This window comes from Quercus robur, chromosome 9, assembly GCF_932294415.1.
Source record: "Quercus robur chromosome 9, dhQueRobu3.1, whole genome shotgun sequence".
Classification (NCBI taxonomy): domain Eukaryota; kingdom Viridiplantae; phylum Streptophyta; class Magnoliopsida; order Fagales; family Fagaceae; genus Quercus; species Quercus robur.
In genome coordinates, this window is record NC_065542.1 from 14,185,535 (window position 1) to 14,197,854 (window position 12,320).

The following is a 12,320-nucleotide window of genomic DNA, read 5'->3' on the forward strand; positions in this document are numbered from 1 at the left end:
ATTTAGCTCCTCTGCATGCTTCACTCGTGTGCATCCTTTGGCGATTTACAAGCCGCAAGTCCCTTACTAAGTGCACAATCTTAAGCTTTTCTTCACACTTTTTTACACACTACCCTTACATGATTCTCACTTAAATAAAGGGTTTCTAAATGCTGAATTACAAGCAAATTTGGCACAAAATAAAGCCAACATAATGGTTGATTAAATTCAACCTTACAATCTCCCCCTTTGGCTATTCCGTGACAAAACCCTAAAACAAATTCTAGACTTAACATGTGAGTTGGGAACAGTTGAACAAAACTCACTCACACCAAACTCTAAAATCTGTGTAACTCTTGAACCATAAGAACAAGTAACTCCTGAAAAACAACGACACAATATGATCATTATATGCAGAAAACTTGTAATGCATATGGATACAAAGTATCATTTGCATGTCTAACACTCAACCAATGTAACAACACTAGGTAATTGCATTAAGGATATAAAATCCAACAAATGGCACAAGAGAGATGTACTTAAAGAAAATGCATAACATTAATCAACAAGTACTATGCTACAAAGTAAGGGTACAAAACAAAATATTTTAAATAACTAAGCATAATCATGAATTATGAGTAAAACAAAAACATAATTAATATAGCACAAAACTCTTTCTCTCTTTCTCCCCCTATCATGAATCATAGGAGCTATGATGAACTTGGAACATATATACCTATAACTTGAAACACTTGCACAAAACACATTAGACCCTCAAGGTAAAGCAAGTAATAAAAGGACAAGTATAATGTAACAAGTAAATTGCGATCAAGTAAACATGATGTAAAGCATGTGAGCAACTTGATCATACACCAAAACAGTCATAGAGAAATGACTACAATGATCACATAGCAAAGCAAATGATCATTCGAACATGCATTCAATGAAGCACAATATCATAAGGATGTATACATGTTCAACACATACATGATGCAATGAAAACAACAAAGCAAAGATACTAAACATAACTCAAAGCACCATAAAGCAAACAAGAAAACAAACATAAGAAAAACAAGCAAAACAAAGTTTTCTTATTAACACAAAGTCTTCTCCCCTTTGGTATATGCATCTCCCCTATAGAATATCTCTCCCCCTACAAATGTGCACAAGAAATAGAATTTCTCCCCCTAGGAATGTGCATAAGAGTCATATAGAAATGACAAAACTCTCTGGTATACTACTTTAGAGTATACCCTCCCCCTTTTTGATATGAATAGACAAAGGGGTCAAGGAGAAAAGAAGACAAGAGATGAAGGTATGAACAAGGAGAATGATGCATGAGGGGTGCAAGATGAATGAGAAATGAAACTCAAACAAAAGACAAAACAAAATGCTACAAAGTATAAGGTAAATATGAGGTGTCTACGTGCAATGCATGACCAAAGCATTGAAAATGCATATGTGGGGCAAGGTGTGTTAAATACACAACCAATGATCCAAATATGATCCTAATGAGGAAACATAAGAAACCCCAAAGTTTGGTACTCATCGGAGTCCAAACAAGTGAGAAAATGCCTAAGAGGCATTTTATTAAACACCTAGCATGCACATTAAGAACAACAAGGTAAAACAATGCATGAACATCATGAAATCCACCCTTAATATATGTTCTTTTTGCCACAAAGGGCTAACATCCAAAGCAAATCATCAAAAGAAACCAATCCCATACAAAAATTTGACAAAAATTATGTTTCCCCAACCCTTATGATGAAAAACTCAACCAAGAGCACAAAACTCTCCAAAACATAATCTAAGGATCCAAATCAATTAAAAAAGTTTAAAATTACCTTAGAGATGTTAATGGAATGAAAAACCATTCAAATTGATTGAGTTTTGATGTAAAAATATTGAAAGAGGGGTTAAAAAGAGGATGGGAGAGGTTGAAAACAAGTTTTCCACGAAAAGTTCTTTAAAAAAGTTGTTTCTGGGCGTTTCGCGACTGGGTGAGTCACAAAAATTTTCACAAGTCGTGAGATGAGTCGCGAAAGCTTCTAGATGAACTCATGACTTGCATTGTGCGACTGGCAAGTCGTGAGATAAGTCGCGAAAATTTCATGAGTCGCACGAGTCGCGAGGTGAGTCGCGAAAAACTCTAACACCTGTTTTTCAACACAGAACATGTTTAAACAATGAAAAACAAAGTAAGCACTAAACATGAACACAAAAAGTGATAAAAATCACTTCCAAATACAAATAAAATGATCAAAAATCTGTTTGGATTGATCCATATATAGTTGAGCACACACACATCACATTTAAACAAGTACAATCGAACAAATGAATAAGGCACTCATTGAACATTAGGCATGTGTGTTGTGTGTGTGTATCAAATGTGGAATAGTCCTTAGTCTAAAGTGAAACTTTAATGATCAATTCAATCAAATCATACACAACTAATACTAAGTCAAATGATCTATCTCAATTATAGAAATAAACATATATGACCTCCTACAAAAAAATGATTACATATTTTTGAAGCTTTTCTTTTGACTTCTTTACAATTCATAACATTTGATCATTTTGAATAAGTACATCTCATTTTGAGATCGATGCCTGAAATTTTTAATATTTCAATTTGATAAACAAGCCTTTGGCTTTTTGGGCATCATACATTTTCATAAAAGTCACTTTCCCTTTTTCCTAGTCGAATACTAGTATGTGCGACGGCTTTTGCAACTCATTAACTCTTTTCATTTTGAGATTTACATTGGTTGAGCTCTTTAAGCAAAAAAATATAAAAGAGTGGGAAGATATATAGGCACAAGTCTACGCATGTATCAAAACCAACATGACAATTAACTAATCATTCATAACAAGCTTGAAGATCAATTTACAACAATCACACATAGATGTCAAGATTTTTCCCATAGAGATATAAGTGCATAAAGAACAAACTAAACTCGTAAATGCACAAAGCCATTTGTATAGTGGTACAAGGCAAAACTCACATGAGATATGTGCTCAAACATATACGATCAAACTTTTGAATTTTTCACTTTTTATGTGGTTTTGGATTTTTACTCACACAAAACTAAAACATAAAAGTAAGATCAAAACAGAAACAATGCATAAAAAGAAATGCAAGATGCATAAAATGCATGAAGATATGACATGCAATGCATAAAAGGTCCTACAAAGATGGAAAGAATTAGATCAAGGACCAAAAAAGCAAAAGCTCAACCATAGAAACCCTTCCTCATCCAAACGGAACGATTGTTTGGAATGAATGTCTCATGAGAAGTGAGACGAGAGTTGGAAGAATGAGAATCGGAAATGCATATAGTCAAGGAGTTAAGAGCATTAAACACTTTCTTTAACAACATGCTATTTTCACTCAAAACCAGTTTACCCTTTTTAGCATAACTTCCAAGAAACTTAAGTTTGTCTTTTCTTTTGATTCTTTTAAGAGCATGAAACTTATAGCGATGAGGTCTTAGATGACCAAAAGCACCACAATGGTGACAAACAATGTGTTTAAGTCCATTAGGCTTTTTGGGAAGGAATCTAGCAACATGGTTTTGTTCTCTCTTCAACTTATAATATTAAGGTCTTATATGACCAATCACACCACAATGGTGGCAAGTTGGAACAAACTTAGATCCATCCAAAGCCTTAGGTTGAGACTTAAACCGAGGCTTTGACTTAAGAACCTTTCTCTCTACCTTTTGATTTCTTTTGTGTGGAGCAACGTACACCGATTTGTCCTTTGAGGTAAAACACACAATAGGCACAAAATTGGGTACCACAACATGATTGCAACAAATATTATCATCCTTTTTAGTAATAGGTTCAGCAATCAAACACTTGGCATGCATTTTTAGAGATTCATTCTCACATTTTAGCTCATCAACAAGTTTGTTAGACAAAACAAGCTTAGCATCCAAGTCCATATTCAAACATTTAAACTCTTTCAGCTTTCAAGAGAATTTTCAGCAAGTTTTTTATATTTCTCAACCAATTTGTTGGATTCATTAAGCTTAGCAATCAAATCATCATATTCACAAAATAACTTGCTCAAATCTTTATAAAACTTCTTAGCCTTTTTCTTGAAAAGTTTGATGTTAGGAATATCAACAACACCCAAAGATTAATGTAACATAGCATCACAATCATAAGGATCATCACTCATAGAGATATTTTCACAAACATGTAGCATGTTACATTCATCAACATCCAAAACATCCATAGAAGCATACAAAGCATTATCCATGGCAAAACACACAAGGGGTCAAGGATCACACTTAGGTATTTAAACCACAACAAGTGTACCCGTTTTGATACCAATTGAAAGTTCAAATAGCGGATAAAACACCTTGAACGTTTAGACCCCCAAATTACAAATTACCAATTCAAGCTTATTATCAAACAATGTATGTGCGGAATATGAACATAAGCTTAGAACCGAATTGATAAACAATCTAAACCAAATAAAATCACATCCACAGCAGAAATTAAATGGCAAAGATTAAGGGAAGAGAGATGCAAACACAAGGACAACATAGCGATGTGTTATCGAAGAGGAAATCGAAGCCCTTGGTGTAAAACCTCTCCGCCGCCCTCCAAGCGGTCAATAATCCACTAGAGAATCAAGTTGGGATACATGAACAGCAGAAAACCCTCCAAGCCTAATCTACCTAGTGTACCTAAGCCCTCCAAACTCTTACTCCAACGAGATTACGTCGAATCTTTGTCTTCTCTAGCTTACCGGATTCCACTATAGCCCATAGCATCAACCAATATCAATTGGTCCCTTCCTAACTACTTCCCAAGCACCAAAAAGCCTTCTCATAGATATGAGTATGGTGAGAAAAGGATTTGACTAATGAACCTCTCAAGGATGTAACAATGGAGAGGGTGAAAGTTGAGGAATTTGGAGAATCAATATGTAAAGATTGTGGATGAGTCAATCTTGTTTTTCTCTAGGGTTTCTCTCTCAAAATACTCTCTGGAAGCTCTCTACATTTCATGGATATAAGGGGTATTTATATTGGTGTGTGTTTGGAATGCGAAGAGTCAGTTTTTCTCAAACAGATTGGACTGGCGACTTGGCCTCGCGACTTGACTGAGTCGCGAGTCCAAGCCGCAAGTTAACTGAATGGCCAGACTAGACTTTTTGTCCTGTAGTGCTCCAGTTGGCGTAACTGTTCAGCTCCTCTACATGATTCACTCGTATGCATCCTTTGGTGACTTGCAAGCCGCGAGCAAGCCGCGAGATCCAGTCACGAGTCCCTTGCTGAGTGCACAATCTTAAGCTTTTCTTCACACTCTCTCAAACACTACCCTTACATGATTCTCACCTAAATACAGGGTTTCTAAATGCTGAATTACAAGCAAACTTGGTACGGAATAAAGCCAACAAGATGGTTAATTAAATTCAACCTTACAAGGTTAAAACTTGAAATTTATTTGTGCTCCAATAGAATCCAATTTATAAACACAAAAGAAGATATTCATAAGGAAAATAACAATAGATAGTAATATAATATATCATAAATATTCTATACTATAGTAACTTTGGAAAATATCGATTAGTGATGAGGAATAGTCCGACTAATAAGTTATAATAGGCCTGATTCATCATTTTCTTGATTCAAAGAGCAAATTAAGCTCAATATTGCGGACAATGAGACTTGGATACTTGGGGTTTGTTTGGATATCGCTTATTACTGAAAACTGAAAACATTGTAACAAAATAATTTTTAAATGTGTGAATAGTGCTATAGGACCCAATTTTAAAGTTATATTTGCTAAATTTCGTACTTGTGGGTCTCATGAACAGTACATGGGACCTACAGAAAAAAACGCAGACGCGCAAAACAATGCAAACGTGCAAAACAATGCAAACGTGTTGCTATCCAAACCCAATCATGATACCAAAATGATGTAACATGGTAAGATCATAAAATTTTTAAGGAGCCAAGTTAAATATATCAATAATTTTTATATTCACAAAATAAAACAAACGTATAATTTATACATAAAGTAAGTCTTAATGTGATATTATTATTATTATTATTATTATTATTATTGTAAGGACACAAAAATTAAACAGCCCAAGCCCACTTAGAGTAGTGAGGTTTATGCAGCTCAACTAGGCCCAATCAATAGATATTTGTAAGAGAGTGGGTTAAACAAAAGGAGGGGCTTAGCCCAAGGACAAGGATAGGGTAAGAATGACTATAAATCAAAGTTTGAGTATATATAAGGCTTATTACAAGCTTGCCTGAGGAGGCAAATTTCTTCTCTCTATGTTCTTGTTCTAGATTCTATTCTTTTTCTTCTCTTTTTTCCGGATCCCCTTCATTTGGAATTTTCTTCCCCTTATATACTTCTCAGCTCTTTATATCTAGGCCCCTCATCTCTGCCTACCCATATTCTCATCATGACACCTATACCCTTGAACTTCTGATAAAGGTGGTAGAAGAAGTTGCTTAGCTGTGATCTCCACTGTTCAAGTCACTTCTTCATCAATGCAACTGATAAAGTTGTTGCCAGTCATTTAATGCGGAGGCAGTAAGCTACTTCTCACTGGAAACTTCCTTTACCTTCCATCATTCTCTCTCCACAACCTGTCCTTCCCAACTAGAACTCCCAAAATTCTTTTGTCTCTTCTACTCCTTGGGTGGATTCCCTCGTTGGGTTTATGATGCCTTAATAATAATGATAACAGCTCAACGATCCCTTCCTCGTTCCTCGGGCGCCTACAATAGCCCCCTAAAACCTTGCTATTAACTCTGAGGTAAAAAGTAAGGTTTTAGTCATATATCCCACTTGATATGTGCCAAACACGTTCCCACGTGGTAACGTCTTTTCACTTGTCATCAGCACGTTCCTGATGCTTCGGTATCCACGATCCCGTATTTATTATGTCAGGCAGCTGCTTGTTCCCCCACGTTCTACGATGCGATGATGATCCTACGGTCCTTATTTACCTACATTTATGAGCAGGAATTTTACCACTCATTTTTCACCCTTATATAAGGAGAGGTTGAGGCTGATTTGGCCCCATTTACTCATTTGGCAAATTTTCATTGAAGCAACAGCTTGAGGAGACACTCTTCTATTACTTGTAGGTGTGTTTGGATTCATATTCTTTTGCACGTAGATTTTTTATTTCCCACACCATAAATCTCCATGGGTAGATTTGCTAGGCTAGTAGATACCTTTAAAGGCATGGCAGCCTTTAGGGCTCGATATAGGATCCCTAACGGTGTTGAACTTCAACACTGTGAACTGGGTGAATGGTTGGTTATAAACAGACCTGTTGGCTCAGTAGTGATTTCGATGATCGCCTTCATAGAAGGCGGGATGGAAATTCCTATGGGAAGGGTTACTAGAGACTTCTTGATGAACTATAGGCTAACCCTTACACAATGCTCCCCCTATTTTTTTAGGGTCCTCGGCAATGTAGATATGATAAACCAAAAAATGAGGACTAACCTCACATGGCATGACGTGAATTGGGTATACAACTGCCAAAAAGGGAAAGAAATCAAATACTACATCTATCACAGAGCCTCGTGCTCGATTTTTACTTTTCCTTCTTGAGCATCTCACTATAGATTTTCCTTCACATTTTATTCTTTCTATTATAGATGTCTATAGGGATACGACGACCCGTGATAAACTCATCTTCCCTTCAGCTATCATGTGGATTTTACGCCATTTTTCTGTTCATTTTCCCTCATTCGACCATTTCTCTGTTATGTGTGCCATTGACTACGCTACCATTAAATAGAGCGAGGCGCAGTTTCGATCGAGGTAGTTCGGTACGGCAGCTCCTCCCACTCCTTCAACTCCATCCACCTTCGCTCCCTCTACTTCAGCGGGAGGTGTGACTCTGGACGTTATCATGGTGCAGTTTCAGCGCATGGATGCTCGCCTTGATACACTCTCTACTAAGTTGTATGCAATCTATTATTTCTGTTACACACAAAAATACCTTGATGAGTTTTGTTTCAAGTGTTTCAGAAATACAAGTTGTCAAAGTCTACTTGCCCTAAACTTTCTTCTTGCAAAGTTTTTCAAGAGTTTGTGTTAGGATAGATTTTATTGTATTCAACAAGTGAATATGAGTTGAGTGATTTATGACTTTTCTCATATGTTTATTTGTTTGTTGTGGTTTTGTCACGGATTGCCAAATATGTTCATTTGTTTGTTGTGGTTTTGTCACGGATTGCCAAAGAAGGAGATTGTTAGGACATATGTAATTCACTTATTAGGAACATATGTCACTATTTTATGTAATTAGCTAATCCTTTGACAAAACGCATTTTACTTTTAATTGGGTAGATCTAGGATGTGTTTAATACTTCAAAAAAACCTTGTTTTAAAATCAAGTGTTAAAGCCATGCAAGTCTGTCCAAGATTCAAGTGCAGAAAGTGTTGTTCGTTAAAGCTCGACAACTAGCCATCTATTGAGCCTTGAAGAGCTGTTGAAGCCCATGGCTTGATAGCAACTTGACAGATAGGGCATCTGTCAAGGTTTATGAAAAACAGAATTTCAGTTCTATTTTGACTCCAGTCTGTGATTGTATGTTTGGGCTTTCTTTTCTCACAACCCTAGACATATAAAAGGATTATTTTAAGGGCCGTAAAAATGGACACAAGTTGCACAAGTGTTGAGAAAAGTTTGTTCAAGCAAATTGTGACCGGAGACAAAATTTGCCCTAGTTCATCGTTTTTGTGTAAAAGTTGTTGTGTTTGAGCACTGTAGGGTTTTGTAACAAAGTATCTTCTTGATCTTCATTGTCTGGATAAACTAAAAAACTTTGCAGCAAACAACCTTCTCTAGTTGGTGATTGAAGTCGCGTACTAAGATCCACACAATCGATTAGTTACGTACTAGGAGCCGTGCATCCAAAGGAGAGATTTTCACTACAAAACAAGTCCAATTGGATATTGGGGTAAGGGTTCAACTGTAGGTTGGTATAAGATACTGGGATTCATTTACTTGTAACCGCTTGTTGTGAAAATAGTAGATTCTCAGGAGAGATGACCTTAAAATCACCCGGTGGGGTTTTTGCCGTGTTGGTTTTCCCCATTCGTAAACAAATCACCGTATCAATTTATTTTCCACTGCATACTTAGTTAAATTAGTGATTTGTTTGTGCTACCATGCGTTTACATGTTAATTTGATTAATTAATAAACTTGGCTAATTTATCAATTAATTTATCATAAGGGGTCAATTCGTTTTTGGCCTATCAAGTTCAAATCCTAATGCTACTTTATTTTTTATTTTAACTAGCATGTAACCCATGCAAATGCATGGATATATTTAAAATTAAACACAATTTTTATCATAAAATATAAATTATTAATCAAATTATTAAAAAAATAGCATGTAACACATGCATACATTTAAAATTAAACACAATTTTTATCATAAAATATAAATAATTAGTCAAATTATTTTAAAAAAAAGGTAAACGTAATTAGTCACATATTAAATTTCTTAACAAAATTTAATACTACTTATGATCATTTTTTTTCTAATTTTTAATAAGATAGAACGTGTGGTGATCTTTATTGTGTGATATTTTTATTGAGTATATGTGATTGGTTCTATTTTTTTTTTTAATTTTATAGCTCATTAATATTAGATTCTTAATATTTTGCCGTCATTAACTCACTTGATACAAAGATTAAAAAAACTTAAGTGGACACATGGCACAAATTAAGTGGATAATTACTGTGTGGTCCTTACATAAAATATGTCCACCTCGAGATGTAAGCTAGTCTAACCTCGAAAGAGACCACATCACAAAGATATTGTCACCTTTGATACGGCCCGTTTAGTAATGTTGTTCTAGTAACGTTGTTTGTATTTTTTTGGAAATATGTATGGGTAAAAAAAGTGCGTTGAAATATGTGTAATGTTATTTAAACATTGAAAATTGTTGTTCTAAATATACTACCAAACAACCCCCTATAGTTCCTTGAACCTAACTTCAATAGCAAAACAAATCACTTTTCTGCAAGCTATCAATTCAGCCTCATCGCTATCAATTGTTGCAAAACGCTTTGCCGATAGAGCAGCCATATCCTCACCCTTTTCATTGCGAATAATCACACTAATGCCCAATGTTGCAAGATCCAAGAAAGAAGCCACATCAATAGTCATCATATTTAATAATAAAATCATAATTCCATGACTTTTTAATTTAAATAATTGTAATAATCGTAAAATATAAATGGAAAATTCTTAGTTTACATTGCAGTAATACAATATAAACTTATAATTACCCAATATAGATTTCTATTCCGGTGCTCATTTAGTGTTGAAATAAATTTTTTGTAATATATACGGTTTGAAAGCTTTTTCAATTCTCGATAAAAAATTTTGTAAAATGGATTGTTATTGTATGCTTTAAGGGCAGACATTAACTGGACCATTTTCCTTCTTATATCTCTTCTATCCTGTTAACCAAATGGTGCAAACTAAACTTTTTCCATCTTGAAATGGTGAAACATTTAATTTCTTCCTTCAAATGAAGTTTAAAGAACAAAAAAAAAAAATCTAGTAACACCAAAATATGCACAACTTTTAACCCAATTTTATCTCATGACTGACTGTGATTAGCAAAAAAAAAAATATAGAATTCATATAAAAATAACAGTCAACCAATCATAATCTAACATGTAAAAGAATTGTAGCAAAAATTGAAAATTTGCTTATGATAGTAAATGAATTGGTAAAAGAAACCATTTATTTTTCTCTTTCCTTACTCTTTTTCTTCGAATAGTTCTAAAATTACAAATTCTACTATACCACATATTTTTTCACAATTATTTTATATGATAAATTGTGATTGATAGCTTGTCATTTTCGCATAAAAGAACAATTATTTCTTCATCAAATTCATGACAAAATTAAAAACAGTATTGTAGGTATAAAGGCCCAAATTTATATATTGGGCCTTGGGCCTTGGGCCTTGGCTGAGGACGTTGGTTGGTCTGAGGGTGAGTAAACAGTAGTGAGGGTGTCAAGCTCAAAATCCCATAAGTAAGATGCAAACAGAAAGGCTGTGGAAGGCGATCCGAGGAGAAGTATATCCTCAAATAAACAGAGCACAGATCAAAGGTATATCCTGTCGATCAAAGTGGCCTTCCAGGAAAATCTACTGGTAGGAACGTGCATTACAAACGCACAAGAGGGATGGGGGCCTAGAGGTATCTAAGAGAAAGTTGTTGCCACCGCATTGAATGCTCTGCAACTAACTTTTTGGCCGCATTTACGTGGAGAAGACCCCTGAATAGTGCTGCATTGGCTACCCCAACTCACAGGGGGCCAGTAAGGGTGTCCGATGCGACAAGCACTCAAATGGTGGCCTGGATGATCAACAAATGGAGGGCCAAGATCATCGAAAGGGAACTATATAATGTAAGAGACCCTCTATAGAGAAGTGATCAGGAAAATCAAGAAAGAAAGACTGTAGCAATCTAAAACCAAACTTGTAACCTTACTTAAGAACATTATACAAGAATCAGTCTCCTCGGAATTTGCTGAGGACATTTTTTTCTTTAGTTTAAACTTGTATATTTTCACTCTTTTATCATTAAGCCTACCTAACTTATTGTTTGGTTAGCTAAAGCCCAGTTTTCTAACCCATTTTTTACAAATTCATTGTTTTTGGCTTTTTAGGCCTAAGTCCATTCATACCTTGCGCTAGGAAATCAACCCAAGTCTCTACAATCGACGCCGTTTGTGGGAAATTACTAGTGTTATAGTAAAGCCAACTTAAAACGATGGTAGGTTGAGGTCCACACATGGCAAAGTCTATGGGGTCTCAACGTCAAGATCACTTCCGTGATCTTGAACGAAAAAAGGACTGGAAGGGAAGTGTACATACTGCCCATACCAGTAAGAGCCAATCTCGGGGTAAAAGCCACGTCTCTCATGAGGAGAATGCTGGAAACATGCAGTTGGAAATTGATAATTTGAAGAGAAGCTTACGCCACGAATGCAGAAGGCGAGCTTCTTCCAACTCTGATTATTCTTTCGATGATGAGAAGGACGCTGACTATAGACAGAGGTTAAGGACTCCCCCTAGCAAGTCTTTCTCATATGATGAAGACTACCGCCATGAACGCAGAAATAGAAATTCATCCTCGAGAGGCATGGGAAATGACGCTATGAGTAAAGCACTTAACCAAATTTTCAAGTCACCTTTCACACGCTGGATTGAGGGAAGGAGACTTCCTCGGTGGTTCACTCAACCCACATTCACCATGTATAACGGCAGAATAGACCGTGTGGAGCATGTTAGCCATTTCAAT